General features: G+C 44.7%; 1 protein-coding gene across 1 annotated transcript in view; it reads left to right on the forward strand.

Moving 5' to 3' along the window:
- The window catches only part of ERBB4 (erb-b2 receptor tyrosine kinase 4), a 751,441-nt gene that overhangs the window by 308,039 nt on the left and 424,527 nt on the right, over nt 1-18,875 (forward strand). The gene's annotated exons all lie outside the window — the stretch shown is intronic.

The raw sequence follows: 18,875 nt of genomic DNA on the forward strand, positions 1-18,875 counted from the left end.
GCTTGATCAGTTGGGAACTATCTTTAAATCTATATATTTATGTAGATCTAATGGGAACTATCCAGTGGTGGGATTCAAATAATTTAACAACTGGTTGTTTACAAGCACCATTTTAACACCGGTTCTGCCGAAGTGGCGCGAACCGGCTGAATCCCACCACTGGAACTATCTTTAAATCTATCTTTAATAGAATTGTATGGAAATTTTATGGGAACTGTATAGAATTGTACGGCCATGGGCCAGACATAGAGATATTGCTGTAAAAGGAAGTTACCACACTGCTTCAGCAGTGGTAAAGTTTTTTCACACCAGGGGAAGGGGATATGTCCCAGCAGCTCTAAAGGTTTTCAACTCCAAGGTAGTTCAGCAACTTCTCTATGGAGTTCCCTTATGGATAACTGCATGGGACAATTCTGTTGAAAGAATACAATCTGGCTTCCTCTATAAAATACTCGGATTACCACACTCTGTACCATATGCTGTACTATGCTTAGAAACTGGTCAGAACCTACTTGAAACAAGAGCATGGCTGAATACATTCAAGTATTGGATCAAATTATGTTTTAACACTGAGGTGCGCAGTTTAGTATACACAGCGCGCCCAGACCTATTTGCCTCCGAATGGTATCAACTTCTCAAATCAAAAATTTACTCAATAGGTTTATTATTGGAAGATCGCTGTATGCTGCAGAATTGTACGGAATTGTCTTTAAATCTATCTCTAAAGATATATATACACACACGTGTGTGTGTGTGTGTGTGTGTTTATGTTTTTATGTATGTGTTTGTATGGGATTTCTTATGGGTAAATTATGGGTGAAATTAATTAGACTGGTCCAGTCATGCATTTCCAGGAGACCAGATTAGGAAAAAGAACGCGTCCCTTTGCCCTGCAGCAGAGCAGTCCTAATACCATGATTGTATTTGGCTCCTGGGTAGAGTGGTGATCTTGGGCCAGTTGCCGCGGTCAGGCAACTTCTTGTCATGAATGGACCCGGCAGTTGGTGATGTGAACGACCCCAGAGAGCTGCTGCCCGTCTGACTAGACAGCACTGACCATGGTGGATTCAGGGATCCTGTGTCCCATGTGAGTTGTCATCTAGGTTTTTGCCTCTAGGTCAGGGCACAGGCCTTGCTGTGGGGCAGGAGAAGTCAGTCTCGTGTTCAGAGAGAAAGAACCGCCTGCCACTGTTGCTGGCTGCATGGAAAAGGCAGAACACAAAGAGATGATCGCTGGAGGATCGGGCCAGATGTGAGAGGAATGTTGCACTCCCGCTGCATGACAAAGCCAGGGGGTGGGAGGAGCTCACTTTTTGGCTTGGAAATTGTTGCGCTGCCGCTGCGCGTGTGATTATTTCAAACAGTTTGCCGATCTGAGTGTATCCCAATACTTTTCATCAGACAAAATCGTTGCTGGCTACCCAAGTGCAAATTCTTGTGCAAGTTACTGTGTGTGGCAGGGCGATGGCCAGGTATGGAAGCCTAGTTCAACCTGGCTGGAAAGGCAATGATTCTTAACCTCCCAGCCAACTGGAGTTCCACATCCAACTATCACCCAAATACACCTGCCATTTTTAAAACAGTGTCGTACTCAAGGGGCATCGGCATTTGGGCGTATATGTCTGGTTTACAAATGCAGAGCCCCCAGACACAAAAGAATTTTAAAACATCTTTCTGGCTGTCCAGGTTTATGGGGTGGAAAACTGAAAAGCCATGTGGTGGTGAAACGACAGAATTCTGTTTCTACTTCTGGTGGTGTGTTTTAGAAAGCTTCCCGTAAGCGCCAAAGTCTGTGACATTTGACCATTTCTCATACATTTATTTATACTTATATGCTAAGGATCAGCAACGAGAAGTTCCTTGACCCAATCTTATCCCTGGAGGATTTCCTCTTGCCTTCCTTGGGGCAACCTAAAGGTAGAGGGGACAGCGTGCCTGTGGCAAGAGAATTTACTAGCTGGGCGTTGTGTTGTGGGGGCAAAGGGAATTGATCCACTTTCTCATAACACTTCGCTTGCAGCTCTGGCTGGCTTTCTAGGAAATCTGTTACTATGCTGTATCTGGTGGCTTCCTATCATACTTTCCATTCTCCTTGTGCCTGTTTTTAAATATAAGTTTCTTGGCTGTTCCTCTAGATTTAGTTTTCTAAATAAAGAACTGAGAGAAATATTATTTGGAAAAAAAAATTCCTAAGCTTGGAAGAAACCAGGAAAGCAGGTGGTACATTAAGAGAATCTAACATTGTTCTTTTCTCTTTTTTGTGTGTGATAACGGTTACTAAGGGTTTCACATGTTCATTTTTACCTGAAATTGCCCCCTCACAGATGTCTCAGCAAAAATAGCAGTTCTAGTTAATGTGATAAATTGTAGCTGTTAAAGGAGAAAACAAAACAGAGAAAACATGTTCTTGGAAGGAGGGAGAGGAGATATAAAAGGTGGAGTGTTTATGCTTATAATTTGACATTCATTAGTGTGAGGACACTGCTTATTTCATTCTTTCAAATGTTGGATTGCAGGGGACAGTCCTCTAATGCCTGGTCTCCTTTCTTCAAGGCCGGGAACGGAGGGTCCCACAAGGGCTGATCCTCTTCCCAAAGCTTTTAAACATCTAGATATGTCCCCTCACCCAGCTGGTTAGGAGGTTTGGCCTGGGATGTCACCAGTATGCTGATGACATCCGGATTTGTCTCTTGATGGACAGATCTACTGATGGCCAGGCAGTGTCCCCAAAAAGCTGGCCAGCTGCCCGGGTGCCGTGGTGAAGTGGTTACATCAGATTCATTTGAAATTGCATCCAGTGGAGACAGAGGTCCTGTGGCTGCGTGGAAGTGGTTGGAACGAGGAATCTAGAACCAGGGGGCATTCATTGAAAATGCTGGGGGGAAGAATTAGGACTAATAAAAGGAAACACTTCTTCACGCAACGTGTGATTGGGTGTTTGGGATATGCTGCCACAGGAGGTGGTGATGGCCACTAACCTGGATAGCTATCAATGGGGCTTGGACAGAGTTATGGAGAAGTTGATTTATGGCTACCAATCTTGATCCTCCTTGATCTGAGATTGCAAATGCCTTAACAGACCAGGTGATCGGGAGCAACAGCCACAGAAGGCCATTGCGTTCACATCCTACATGTGAGCTCCCAAAGGCACCTGGTGGGCCACTGTGAGTAGCAGAGAGCTGGACTAGATGGACTCTGGTCTGATCCAGCTGGCTTGTTCTTATGTTCTTATGTTCTTATGAATCCATTTCCCACCTTTGACAAAGTTCTGCTAACACCAGCCTCCTCAGTCAAGAGTCTGGGTGCGATTCTGGAGGCCTCCCTGTCTTTCGAGAACAAGAGCAAGTCCACAAACACTGCCAGGACAGCATTTCTCCACCTTGGCCAGACCTGGCAAATGACCCATAGTTACAGGGTCAGTGTCTTTCTCCAGGCCTGAATTTCATGTGGCTGTTGAAGTTTCAGCTTCTATCTCTCCCTCAGAAATAACTGCGTTCACCTTCTCCACGAGAACCCAGAGGTGTGGAAAGATGTGCATGATTGGTGAAATTGCTGTAAGTCAAGGACTGTCCTGATCCAAGCTGCAGTCAAACTTCAGGTTTTGAAAGTTTTTAGTTTTAGCTAAAATTCTGAAATTTTACTGTGTTGCAGTAGCTTTCTTGGGACGCTGTTGAACATTGGCAAGCGGCCAATCATGGGTAGGTCATGCAGCTCAGATGGTAGCAAGTTGTCTGGTGGTGGCTGGCAGTTTTAACCCCAATGAGACCACCTTTAAAGACCAAAAAGCCCTGGAAATGGTCCTCCTATCCCTTCCATCTGCATTTTACTGACAGAAACCAAGGCTTTAAGGTTGGGAAAGCAGGTGTGGTTGCCAAGCAACAGCCATTGAGGGCATTCTTTTCTTAAAGCTGCAGGTACTGCTTGGAGGTCTTTAACTTCCCAATGTATTTCAAAGCTCTAGCCTCTGGATTAAAGTATCTAAAAGACAGAGCACTGCTGAGAATTGGATGTACTGATAAAATACAATTTTCACTGCCTGCCTGAGCAGCATCTCTGCCAGCATTTATCTAGGCCAGGGGTGATGGGAATTGTATCCCTGAACATCCCTGCAGGGGCTGATGGGAATGGTAGTCCATGAACATCTGAAGCGCCAAAGTTGGACACCCCAGATCTAGGCAAACAGGAAATCACTATCAAGAGCAGATCCTGTAAATTTTCATGTTTGTGGTCAAATTTTCTGAGTTGTGAAAGACAATATTTATACCACTGATTTGACGTTCCCAGAGTGTCTTCATTTTGGTTTGGTCCCCCACCCCCAGTCTTGAGTGTGGAATCTGCTTCTCTTCTCCCTGTCCTTTACGAAGGCCACTGAGTACATTTTGGGCCCCCAAGTGCCTCAAAAACAGTGTGCTCTCCCAAGCAGTTAGGAGGTTTTACCTGCTCTTTGTAGTTAAGAGCAGGTGAACCGGGTTTGATTCCCCACTCCTCCGCCTGAGTGGCAGAGGCTTATCTGGTGAACCAGATGTGTTTCCGCACTCCTGCATTCCTGCTGGGTGACCTTGGGCTAGTCACAGTTCTCTCTGAACTCTCTCAGTCCCACCTACCTCACATGGTGTCTGTTGTGGGGAGAGGAAGGGAAAGGAGGCAGTAGGCCACCTTGAGTCTCCTTACAGGAAAGAAAGGTGGGATATAAATCCAAACTCCTCCTCCTCCTCCCTAGCTCAGTACCCAAACAATCTTCTAAGAGATTCCAGGAATTTAGACTTCTTGCAGTGAGATGCATCCGCACCAGGCTAGCCCAATCTTGTCAGATTCTGGAAGCTAAGAAGGGTCAGTGTAGTTAGTACTTCAATGGGAGACCACCAAGGAAGTCCAGGATGACTAAGCAGGAGGCGGCGATGGCAAACCACCTCAGGATATGGTTGCCATAAGTTGGTTCCGGCTTGATGGCACATACCATCACCACATTGAGCTGCTGAGCCACAGGCCAGTCTGTCTGTGCTTAAACAACCTCTTTGAATAAAAACAAATGGTAGGGATGAGGTCTGAGGTTCATTTTCTGAAAAACACGAAGCTTGTGAATGAACTGAAAGCCAGTACAAATAAGGCAGTGGTGGCGAACCTATGGCACGGGTGCCAGAGGTGGCACTCAGAGCCCTCTCTGTGGGCACGTGCAAACAGAGTTTGTCATGTGATAATAGTGTAATTATTTCAGGAAGATTATTAGCATTAAACCTAAGACCTAGTTTTGGGGAAGCAGTGTAGGTAACCCTGTTAAGCGCTGTTAAATCCTACTGTTTTCATGGGAAGAACGAAAGCGTGAACATAAGAACATAAGAAGAAGAACATAAGAACATAAGAACAAGCCAGCTGGATCAGACCAGAGTCCATCTAGTCTAGCTCTCTGCTACTCGCAGTGGCCCACCAGGTGCCTTTGGGAGCTCACATGCAGGATGTGAAAGCAATGGCCTTCTGCGGCTGTTGCTCCTGATCACCTGGTCTGTTAAGGCATTTGCAATCTCAGATCAAAGAGGATCAAGATTGGTAGCGAGAGATCGACTTCTCCTCCATAAATCTGTCCAAGCCCCCTTTAAAGCTATCCAGGTTAGTGGCCATCACCACCTATTTCCTGGGAATAAGCTCAGTTGCTGGCAATGAGGTTTGCTTCTGAGTAAACCCTCCTAGGGTCGTGATTCACCCATTTGAAGTGCTGCACGGTTGCTTCAAAGTAAAGCCACTGACTTCCACCAAGCTTACTCCCAAGAAACGCATGCCTTGGAGTTAACCATTTTTTCTATACTAAAACCTCAGTATTCAGGTTAAATTGCCATGATGGCACTTTGCGATAAATAAGTGGGTTTTAGGTTCCAGTTTGGGCACTCAGTCTCGAAAAGGTTCGCCATCACTGAAATAAGGCAAGGCTGTGCAGTGACAATTAAGCTTTTCTTGCATTTGGGTTATTGTGACATTGTAATTTGGCATTTCCCCAAAGCTGCAGAACACGGGCTCCATTACGCCTGCCTAAACATCAAAATTTATATTTTTACCAAGAGCCATATTCTATAGGAACCGCTGCCTTAAGTCTTATTTTAACAACAACAAAAAACTCTTTCGAGTGCATAAAGCCTCTGAAGCCCTAGTGGCAAATGCACTTAAATTGAGAATGGATTTATTAGGTTGTAAAGGCAAGTGTGCAGCCTCCTGGGAGACTTGGTGGGGAGGTACGAAGATTTGCCTTCAATGATGAGTGTAATGAATTTTAAAGGCTGGTCACAACCTTAATTAGGAATCCCCAAAATAACATTTCACGCCAGGTATTGATGGACTTGCTCAAGGGAATCAGGGGGATCATTAAGGTCATTGTTTATGCGCATCCTTTTCCTTGTTATCTGATTCTCCCTTCTGGAAACAAAGGTTATGTCATCAGAGCAGCGGGAACACAAAGGAGCTTTGTGGGGTGGGCACCATAGCTGAATAATTTTGGACTTTAGGATGTTGTGGGTTTTCCGGGTTGTGTGGCCGTGTTCCAGTATTAATTAATTAATAATTAATTAATAATTAATAATTAGTTAATAATTAATATATATATATATATAGTACCACCCCTCCCCCGAAGGGTTCTGTGTAGTGTACAACACAGAATACAACAAGAAAACAAGTGGAGCACATCAACAAAATACAGATTATAAATAATATAGGCTCCACTAACCATAGAATATTAAATCCCATTAAAATACAGTGTTCAGTACAAAACCCTCATAAAAACCCTCGCATCTGTGGCTGACAGGCAAAATGTCAGGAGACAATACTACTGGAACACGGCTATACAACCCAGAAAACCCACAACATCCTAGTGATTCTGGCCGTGAAAGCCTTTGACAGTGCAATTCTGGACTCATTTGTGCCTTTGGGTTTATTTCCAAGGTTGAAGTTGGTGGCTGAATGTCAGACTGAACAAAACTGGTAAACTGAATAATGTTGTGTTGTAATCTATTGATTTAGAATCTTGGATCAATGCATTTTAAAGGCAAAAGGAATAAAGCACGAAGCCTTTAATTGTAAGTCCTGTTGACGAGAGGGGTCCGGGAAACTCAGTGGACTGTTTTTTTGCTAAAACCAGATTGATTTTAAAGGTTTCCTTGTGCACGCCTGCAGGCCAGCTCAGAGAGTTTGGAAATGCCAACATGAATGTTGATATGGCACGATTTAACAATCTTAGTAGACACATCTCAATGTTGAGACTAACATTAGTCTTGCTTGCTAGTTAGAGACTCCCAGAGTGCTGAAAAGTCTCTGTTTCCAAACTGTGGGGACTGCAACATGAGGAATGGGGTGACAAATAAATAGTGTCTCATAGTCTACCTTTCCACTGAAGGCCGAGCTTTGAATGATTTCTATAGCAGGCCTACCTCAGAAACCCTCGGATTATTTTCAGCTCTACTAGAAGAAGAAGAAGAAGAAGAAGAAGAAGAAGAAGAAGAAGAAGAAGAAGAAGAAGAAGAAGAGGAGGAGGAGGAGGAGGAGGAGGAGGAGGAGGAGTTTGGATTTATATCCCCCCTTTCTCTCCTGTAGGAGACTCAAAGGGGCTTACAATCTTCCTGGTTCCTTCCCTCACAACAAACACCCTGTGAGGTAGGTGGGCTGAGAGCTCCAAGAAGCTGTGACTAGCCTCCAAGGTCACTCCAGCTGGCGCGGTGTGGGAGGCACAGGCTAATCTGAATTCCTCAGATAAGCCTCCACAGCTCAGGCGGCAGAGTTGGAATCAAACTCGTCTCCAGATTAGATAATAATGCAGATCTTTAACCTCCTACGCCACTGCTGCTCCTTACATGATATATTGGGAAGGCTTGTATCCAGCACTCTATTCAGCAATGTTTGAAGCCTTTGACCGGAGGAAGGCCTCCAACTGACGTGAGCAAAGTGGCAGGTTATAGTCTAGTATTTATTTTCAGAGAGCTATAATCAAATTGCCAAGACTCAGTAGCCTGGACTGTCATGTTGAGGCCCCATTTCCTCTGTGATTAGTAAATCTGAAGTGTGCCACATCTGGCAGGAGGGCTCCCATGGCTGAACTCACCTCCATATCAAGAAGACAAAATGCATGAGATTTTTGCAGGAGTGGGTGGGAAGGCATGAAGGAGGCAAACGCAGCAGTAGCAGCCACTGTGTCACCAGACCTGTCCCACCGATGGCCACCACACTGCTAGATCTAGCCCAGCTTGATCCTGGCGGTAGGGTTGCCAACTCAGAACTGGGAAATTCCTGGAGATTTATAGCATGGTGCCTAGGAAAGGGGAAGGACCTTAGTAGGGCAGAATACCATAGAATCTATCCTCCAAATCTGCCATTTTCTCCAGGATCTCTGTCACCTGGAGATCGGCTATAATTGTGAGAGATCTCCCACAATTACAGGAGCAGCAGTGGCGTAGGAGGTTAAGAGCTCGTGTATCTAATCTGGAGGAACCGGGTTTGATTCCCAGCTCTGCCGCCTGAGCTGTGGAGGTTTATCTGGGGAATTCAGATTAGCCTGTGCACTCCCACACACACCAGCTGGGTGACCTTGGGCTAGTCACAGCTTTCCGGAGCTCTCTCAGCCCCACCTACCTCACAGGGTGTTTGTTGTGAGGGGGGAAGGGCAAGGAGATTGTAAGCCCCTTTGAGTCTCCTACAGGAGAGAAAGGGGGGATATAAATCCAAACTCCTCCTCCTCCTCCTCCCCCTCCTCCTCCTCCTCTTCTTCTTCTTCTTCTTCTTCTTCTTCTTCTTCTTCTTCTTCTTCTTCTTCTTCCTCCCTGTAGTTTGGGGGTGGTCACTGCACAACTGGGATCAGCCAAGTGCTGGAGGCCACCATACAGTTGGGCTATCACTCAACTCGGCTGGACATCTCTCGGGAGAGGCTGCCGAAAAAGGGAAGGGGTGAAAGCTGAAGAGATGGAGGTTGGCTGGCTAGTGAGTGGGAACGAGAAAAGAAAGCAGGAGAGGGTGGGGGGGGGGGAGGCTTCTTCTAGTAGAGCTGAAAATAATCCTGGTGGTTTCTGAGGGATGAGATGGCCCTGCTAGAATCCCTGATCCCCCTGTTGTTAAAGCTCGGGCCTTCAGTGAAAGGGATCAGACTATCAGAAGGAAATGGCAGCTGTGGGAATGGCAGGGTGGCATCAGACTCCCACTGAGCTCCCACCCCTGGTCAAACTCTGCTGACCTCAGGCTCTGCTAATAAAGCCCCAGGAATTTCCCAAGTCCTGTCAGAGCCCCTGGAAACCTCATACACCCCATGCTCACCATGCTCATCATGCTCAGCCGATGAGGTCCTTTAGCCTGGCAGCACTGAGCACATCTTTGTCACTGCTCCCTGGGCAAAGAAGGCATGCATTGAAAATAACAATCACGCACCCGGTCACATTTCATCTGGGCTCTCTGCATTGCTTTAGTTGTTTATGATTACCGTATAGCTTCATTGTTTTATCTCCAAGGCCGCCTTTGTTATTTTTAGCTTGGGGGTCTCCACAAACTTAGGCGCTGCTTAGTTCACCACAGTGTGAAAGATAAAATACATTTCATGGTAATTTGGTCTATTCCCATTTCATTCGAGCAAACTGAAAGATTCTTTTCACTGGTTCAGAGATAGAATCCTGTTATTAAAAATATATATATTGCAGAATATGTTTGATGTATCCATGGAAGGGCTGATATGGATTTCCAAGCAATGGAGCGAGAGGAGCAATAGAGGAAATGTTTATGGGGTATGGGAAGTTACCAAAGAAGCCCAGCAAAGTGAAATACTTGTAGGTCCCAAGTTTCAGCAGGGGAAATGTAGGCACGACATTATTCTCCAGTGTTTGTGTGGTCACGATCATGCCCTCTGCATCTTGTTTGAAAGCCGCACAGAACATGAAATATGGCTGAGTACCAGGAAATATCACAAGAGCCCTGCTGTGTTTGCGTTGTGGAGATGGACCAGAATGTCTATAAATTTGTATTTGATTAAGTTGCATGAACCAAAGATTGCTAAGAATCAAAATGGGGTCTCTGTATAAGACACCAGCAGGCCTGCATGTTTAGCAGCAGGTCAAAAGGCATTTTAGAAGCTTGTCAGTGATTATGCAGGCAAGCCAAGACTAACATCTTTAAGATCTTGTCACTAAAGGCCAACGTGACAGCAGACATATACTTTAAAACTTTGTTTTTTGGTTAGAACTAGCTATAGAATGTGATTAGTTAAATAGGAAATAATGTTTTTCTATATATGTTAAATGAGCACAGAAATGATGAGAGATTCATATTTACTGGTATTTCACTATAATTTTGCTGTATTGGAATCAAAGGGAATAATTGTTAGAATCATGTGTGTATAATCTGTTAAAGTTAAAATCATTTCAAACTGGGAAAAGGGAAGTTTGATGATCCTAAAGAATGTAGAATGTCAAACCTGCATACAAACAAACAAACAAATACAAAACCTTTAATGGCATATAAAGAGTGGTAAAATACAGATTATGTTAAAACCAATTGACTAAAATTTACACAAAGGTTTCACTCTTGATCCAAGTGCCTTTGTTAAAAACCTGGCAACTGATTCAGTAGTGTGGGGATGATGGTCACTAAGCAGGTGTGAAACTATTTCCTTGTCTGATCTCACTGAAAAAATTTCTTCAAGATGGCCTAGAGAAAAAGCAACCGATAGACTCACAAATCTTTGCAGTAACGAAGGAGCACGTGTTCAGTTGTTTCGGGTAGGCCCGCCAAGTACAGGAACAAGTCCCGTTCTCCTGTGTGGATGCCATGATATTCGCCTCTTTGTTTGGGCAGTCGGTAACACATTTAGCCGAAGCAAGCATAAAATATCTGCGGAGATGTGGATTGGATTAAATTACCTCACATATTTAGCCACAAAACCTGGCAATGGTGGTGGAATGCCATAAAATGTGGGAGAACAAGTTCTGGCGGCTCCAGCCGCCAGAAGCTGCCCTTCAACGTCAAGAGCACGCTGTTTCAAAAAACCCCAAAAGCTCGTCTTTCGTCCATCAGTAGGAGCTGGTCAAAAGATACACCTATGTTGTTTATTTGCTTGATACCTTTGGTGTGCCATAGGTGGAGTGGAAGTGGTCAGCTTAACAGAAAATATGTGAGGACTGCCCGGGAGGGCTCTATAATGAAGGCGAAGCCAGTATTTAAACAAAGAGAGCCAAACCCGGGAAAAAATTGTCTTGGCTCCGGTTTCTAAACAAAGAACTTGATACGTGACTGAGTTTGGAAGACCTAATAAACTACTCTAAGAAACAAAGATTGAACACGCTCTAATTTCTCAGCGGCTTTTGCTCCCCAGATTGGAGCTCCGTAAAGTAATTGTGGCAGTAGTTTTAACTGAAAAACTTCCATTGCGGCAGGAAAAAATTGACCGCCTCTGGTGTGAAAAAATCTGGATATTGCCAACACTTTGATTTTACTTGTATTGAGAGTCTGGTGGATATGAGAGGTCCAGGTTAAGGAATGATGGAAGGTGATTCCTAAATATCTGTATGAATGGACCTGTTCAATCAATGTACCGTTTATTCAAACCTGCATACCCTGAGATATCTCTCTACTCAAGAGCAAACTTAGAAGAGCAAACTAAGAAAACAGGTTTTTCTTGGAAACAGAAGTTAGTTTTATTGCAGCCGTTTGCATATGCAGCGTTTGAATAACAGAAGGAATGTGACACGTAGAATAGAGGCTGTCTTAATGTGACAAGGAGACAGAAACTATCCAATGGGATTTTAAGGTTCATGCTTATAGCACGTGAAAGTTATGGATTATGTACATGGTTATGGGGATGAACTGTGACGTGTGTATTCTTTGTATCTGTAAAGACTAAGGTATTTCCTATGGTGGGTGTGCCTCTTACTTAAGGGGACACCCTGGTCAGATACTTATGCTGTCCAGTAAACTTATTTTCTGTTTCAAACCTGCTTCTTGGGTGTTTTCTAACTTAGTCTTAAACTAATTCAGCTGTGTAGGACCAGAGACGTGGTCCTGGCCCCACAGCGTAATCTCTGTGAAATGGTAGTTGTCGTGCCATAGACTCTTTTCTGTTGATGCTGATATCCGTGGACTCCATAGCTGAGGTTCACCAGATTTTTTACAAACCATTTGTTGATAAGAGCCGTCCTGTCTATTAGCTCTATTGCTGGATGTCAGAGGGACCCTTGTGTCCCTGTAGTAAGTGGTGACTGGGAGTCAAGGTCCATTTCCATTCACTTCAACCCAGAAATAACAATCCAATTTTAAAAGGCTTTTATATCACATACTTGTATATCACATACTAGCCCATTTTAAGAGGGGACAAACTGGGCTCTAGTGGAGGGGGGGGAGGGAGCGTAAAGAAATGGCGAGGGCTGTTGCTAGGGGCGCCGCTTTTCTTGGCTGGATGCTCTGGGCAGCCCCCAGGCCACTGCGTTCCCCCCCCACACACACACAACTTACCAGTGGCTTTGGCTGGCGCTGCTTTGCTTGGAGAGTTGTTTGCTGCAACAGGGAGGGCAGCGTTTCACCGCCACTTTGCCAGACTGGGGTTGCTGTTTTGCCGGGTCAGCGTTCATGTTTGGGATGGAGGGAGGGTGCTTGGGGAGGGGGGAAGAGCGCCATTGGGTCCAGGAGGGAGGGGGCTTCACACAGCTGCTCCTCCGGACTGGTGGAACCTGTTTGGGATGGAGGGAGGGTGGCTGAAGAAGGGGGAGGGCCCTGGCGGACAAGGAGGCCAAATGGCTTCTCACTCTGTTTTGGTTGCAAGGATGGATCCTGAACCAGTGAGTGTGCAGGACAGTCCTGTGCACCCATTGGTTGGGGGTTCTTTGTTGCAACCATTTACACATTAGCCAGATGGGCATCTCTTTTTTCCCCCTCGTGGCAGCATGGGTTGGCATCTTTGTAAAAAAGAAAAAAGGTATGGAAGTTGCTGCTTCTCCTCCTCCTCCTCTTCCTCCTCCTCCTCCTCCTCCTCCTCCTCCTCCTCCTCCTCCTCCTCCTCCTCCTCCTTCTTCTTCTTCTTCTCTTGGATGGTTTCAGCCATCTTGTGGGTTTTCTTTCTCCTTCCGATTTTGGTAGGCAGGAAAAGATATTTGGTCACTTCCTGTTGCTCTGTTGCCGCCAATTTCCCCCAGTATCTTTTCCTGCCTCGTCATTCAAGGGGTTACATTTAAGGTGACCACATGAAAGACCTTTTCTGGAACTGTTGCAGTTTTGGAGTTGTTTTAACTGTTGCTGAACCTGCACTTGACTTTTATTTCTTTTCTTTTTTCTTTTTAATGGAAATGGAAAGCTACCCCCTGGCACCCCCTGGCTGAGCCTGGGTCCTGCTGCAGCACCCCATGTCCCTCCTCCGGATTGTGTCTCCCGTCTGCTCTAGTTCAGTAGCTGCTTCATACTTGAACACAGACACCCACACTTTGTACTTCAGTTTCAAAGAACTCAGCAGGAGTTCTTTGAAACCCTGGCTGTAAACAAACACAGGAACAGGAGCGTCAGGTACCAGCTTATGGCTTTGGGGAGTCTTTAGTATAATGGCAGTTAAAAGGGGGTGAGGGGAGAGAGATTGAACAAATAGGTTCTAAGGCTAAGCGAGTCAGTCGCTGATGGGCTCAGCTGCGCACAGAGAAGCACGAGGTACCAAAAATAAAATGCACATCACTCAGTAAAATGGTGCTCAGGATAACGGCGGGGGCAAGTTTTGTTTTGTTTTCTACGCTGAGTTGTCTTGTTCTCTCTTTGGGTTTATGTTCTTCTAAGACAGCAAAACGAAATCACTGAAGGGCTGATCACTCACTAGTGCTGGGTATAAGTTTTGGTCATCTTGGCTCAGTGGTGGGATCCAAAAACTTTAGTAACAGGTTCCCATGGTGGTGGGATTCAAACTGTGGTGTAGCGCCAATGGGGCTGGGCGGGGCACAACAAGGGCGTGGCCAGGCATTCCGGGGGTGGGGCATTCCTGGGCGGGGCTGTGGCAAGGACACAGCCGCTGCGCCAGTCCTTGGGTGGGAAACAAATGCACGCAGGCGCAGGCTGCCACGCACGCCATGCACCTCCTGCTAGACTGCTTCAAGTTCTGCGTGCTACTGCTGAGAGGAGGGGCGTAACTAAAGCAAAAATCACGTGGCAAAATCACCAATTAGTAACCCCCTCTCGGCACACACAAATAATTAGTAACCTACTCTCGGGAACCTGTGAGAACCTGCTGGATCCCACCTCTGTCTTGGCTGCTGAAATATGCAGGAGTATTATTTTAATTGTTATCTTATATTAGCTAAGAAGGTTCTAAGCTGGTTTATTTTAAATTGTATTGTAAATGCTTTGGTCAAAGACCGTAAATAAATCTTACTTACACTAGTGCTGGGGCACAGTGAAAAATCTACAAAAGTGGCCCCCTGTTCCACTTAGGGAAATAAAATCACACATTAAAAAATTGACAACTGGTTCAGAAGGGACTCCCTCAGAGCTTTTGAAAGAGAATGTAGATTGGTGGGAGGAATATCTGGCCAATCTGTTTACATATATAGATGCATCTGGACGTATTCAAAAAGATTGGGGTATGGCTATTATTGTTCCTATCTATTAAAAAGGCAATAAAAGAGAACCTGCTAACTATAGGCCAAGTAGCTTGCTGAGTGTTGTAAGTAAAATTTACTCAAGACATTTATCGGAGAAACTTGAAATCTGGATAGAACAAGAGAATTGTATTGCGTTGGAGCAGGCAGGATTTAGAAAAGGAAGATCTACAACAGAAAACTGTTTGGTTTTACAACATTTAATAGAGTAATACTCCTCTAGAGGCTCACTGTATGCAGCCTTTATTGATCTGAAATCAGCTTTTGATTTAATATCCAAGCAAAAACTTTGGCAGAAATTAGAGAGTTCTAACAGATAAAAGGTTGTATTTATCTTATTCGGACACTACACGATCTTTCTTCTCTTAGGGTAAGATTCAACCCCCAGAGCCTCCTAGCGGACCCAATAAAAACATCCAAAGGAGTGTAGCGGGGTTGTTTCCTGGCGCCTATCCCATTGAATTATCATATACATGTAGAACATATGAGGAATCATGACTGCCATTCCCCAAAGTTTACAACTAGACATTTACCAGTGTGACTTTACGCTGATGGCATGCTTCTATTATCCAGAACACCTATTGCAGTGGTGGCGAACCTTTGGCACTCCAGATGTTATGGACTACAATTCCCAGCAGCCCCTGCCAGCAATTGGCCATGCTGGAAGGGGCTGATGGGAATTGTAGTTCATAAAATCTGGAGTGCCAAAGGTTCGCCCCCACAGGCTTAGGATCTATCCTACTGCTGAGGGTCTGTTAGCATTAATTGTACAAGACTCTTTTCAGGCCAGATGGATGAATATAGTACAGTGGTTCACAACCTTCCTAATGCCGCGACCCTTTAATAAAGTTCCTCATGTTGTGGTGACCCCCAACCCTAACATTTATCCATTTTACAGATGGAGAACACTGATGCAGAGAGTCTTAGGCAACCCCTGTGAAAGGGTCGTTCGACCCCCAAAGGGGTCCTGACCCCCAGGTTGAGAACCACTGATATAGTACATTTTGAACTAACAAAAATGAGACTGTCAACTAATAATCGTATGTCAATAAATGTGACACAGGCAAAAAGAGACTTGAAGATGTTGAACGATATCACGATTGGGCTGGCTCTCACAAAAATGCTGCCACCAAAAATATTATTTTATTTTCAACCCTTCACCGGTCACTGTTCACTGCTGAGCCTTGGGCCACCAATCTGATGTATTGGTCACTGGCCCACCAAACACCTAACTCCTACGCTCCCCTTTGACTGAAGGAGTAAATCAACAGAGGCTCTGACAACAAAAATGGAGGGAAACTGTGAGAGAGAGTTTTGGCTTTTATGCACTTCTTCACGCAACGTGTGATTGGTGTTTGGAATATGCTGCCACAGGAGGTGGTGACGGCCACTCACCTGGATAGCTTTAAAAGGCGCATGGACAGATTTATGGAGGAGAAGTCGGTCTCTGGCTACCAATCTTGATCCTCCTTGATCTGAGATTGCAAATGTCTTAACAGTCCAGGTGCTCGGGAGCAACAGCCGCAGAAGGCCATTGCTTTCACATCCTGCATGTGAGCTTCCAAAGGCACCTGGTGGGCCACTGCGAGTAGCAGAGAGCTGGACTAGATGGACTCTGGTCTGATCCAGCAGGCTCTTTCTTATGTTCTTAAGGCCATTGCTTTCACATCCTGCATGTGAGCTCCCAAAGGCACCTGGTGGGCCACTGCGAGTAGCAGAGTGCTGGACTAGATGGACTCTGGTCTGATCCAGATGGCTTGTTCTTATGTTCTTATGTTCTTCTTATGCAGACAGACACCACCCTTTGTAGGCACACAGAAATTAGACTGGAACTTATGGTAACGTGAAACAGATTTTAGCTTTATTATTTACAGAAATGATATTGCTTCCCAGGTGGCACACAGAGGTCTCATAAGCTTGCGGTTTCAGAAAGTTAGAGCTTCTACTTCACAGATTTGTTCAGGCAGTTTCACTGACACAGACTTGGTCACACACAGGTGCCCACTGAGTGTACTTTCCCCCTCACTAATGTCTTCAGCTTCTTAGCTACTAGTACGCCCACTGCCCCACACTGCCAGCTGGAGCTTAGAGGACTCTTGGCTCCCTAGCCTTCCTCTCTCACTGGTCCCTATTTGGGCTTCACTCCCAGGCTGGATGGACTTGTGCACTGACAGACACACTCTGCCTGGATGCTGAGCTGCGGGTCTCCTTCCACAGACTCAGCTCCACCTCCGCTTAACAAAGCTTTTCACTGCTCAAAGAGCCAGACTTCTCTTCAGGTCAAGATCCAAAAGATTCAGATTTCAAGTGTGTTCCTCTGACGGACTTTCTCCTGTTTATATATAACCAGCACTTCTAGCGCCCCCTACCTGAGGCTCTGGGCGAACTGCGCCTCTGCCAGCCAATCAGGTGGTATCTCCATATAAGGAGTGTGCTTTACACATTTCCTTGTTGTTGCTAATCTGCACCTTATCACACACACCAACCCTTCAATGTGGGCTAGTCTGTCACAAACGACAACAAGATTTAACAAAAGTCCTGGATTTCCGGAGCCTTGAGATAAGGAGATATATTATGTCTCCAGCATCTTATTTAGTAAAATTAGGCCATTTTTTCACGGCAAAATTGTACCAATGTTAGCATGCAGCCTGGAATTGTTCACGGTCCCCAAAGCTGCACTGGGTCTGCCCCTGTGTTGCACCACCATTTACCCTTTTCTCCGTGACGTTCAAAAACTGCCAAATTGGCGGTTCTTTTGAAATGCCCCTGTGTGCTTGCCCCTGTGTGCTTCCACTGCCATGAAAACACCACGGCATCAGAACCAGGGCCATGTTTCCCACCTCGCCACTCTGGCCCACCCCACCAATCAATGGGCACCGGGTGTTTGACAGAATCGGCATCCTCCCCCACCCCCCCGTCTAAAATCCATTTGCGTTTGAGAGAATCGCTCCCCTCCCATTTGGGGCACTTTCAAAAACACACACACACACACACACACACACACACACACACACACACACACACACACACACACACACACACCTAAAATCCACGATTTCTCCCTCATGCCCTGGGGTCATGTAGAAACAGCAGGGGCATTACGTACTGGGCCCGCCTTGACTCCCAGAAAGAACTGGGAAGCCGTGCAGAATCAAAAACCGGGAAAAACACACCGTGGCACATAAGATCCCCGTGGCATTATGACTGTTCAAAAATGGCCTTAGATGCTCAGCCTGTCAGAAGAGCTTTTACTCTGGTGTGTGGCATTACCATCACCAGTGATAGATGGTCGATGTGGGAGAATACCTATAGCTGAAAGATGATGTGCATGCTCTTTGGGAGAGGTAGAAACTATGAGCCATATTTTTTTTTCAACGTCCTTTTCATAATGAAATAAGCACAAAGATTATTCAGCCTCTTATTAATAAATTTCCTATTTGTCCCCAGGAAATTTATTTAGAAAAACTGTTAGAGATCACTGATAATTATACATCCAAACAAGTAGCATTATTTTGTGTTTATACTGTTAAATGTCATAAACCATTAAGATGAGCTAATTTAGATCTCATATGTGGTTGCTTGCTTAATAGTTTTAATTAATTGGTAATTTATACAGAGGATTCTATCACAGTTTTAAAGTATGTAGATTTTGTATTGATAATTTTAAGTCTTATTTAATTAATTGTTGGCATTTGGTCTATGACTGTAAAGAAACCATTGATTGGTAGATGAGATCTTGATCATTAAAAAGTAGTTATTCCCAAAAAAACCTTTTTAAAATGTATCTTCATTTATTTATTTATTTTCTGCATACTTACTATCCAGTCATCACTGATGTCCTTGGAGAGGGTACGATGGTAAAACACATGAAACCATCATAAATAAACATTAAAACTATCCCCCTCCCCCACCCTAACCCTCCTTAAAATACATAATCATTTATTTGTATATTAAATGTATAATTAAATACAGCCCAAAAAGGTTATGAATTGTAATTTTTGTATAGTTTTATATTTGTATATAAATTATGTTCTTCAACTGATGCTGACTGATCTTTTGATCGTAATGAACGTTGATTGGCTGATTGATGGAATGTACTTTCAAAACATCCATAATTTTACTGGCCGATTTGTGCAGTCCATCCTGATATTGCTTGACTATTCCTCTCTAAATTTTAGTTATCAATCAGTTAAAATCATACTTCAAAAAGTGAATTAAAGAATTGCTGATTTTAGTATACCATGGAAGGGGGGGGGGGGTTTAACCCAAAATCAGTAATTTAATTCCATTCAGCACTTT

This window comes from Sphaerodactylus townsendi, linkage group LG02, assembly GCF_021028975.2.
Source record: "Sphaerodactylus townsendi isolate TG3544 linkage group LG02, MPM_Stown_v2.3, whole genome shotgun sequence".
Lineage (NCBI taxonomy): Eukaryota > Metazoa > Chordata > Lepidosauria > Squamata > Sphaerodactylidae > Sphaerodactylus > Sphaerodactylus townsendi.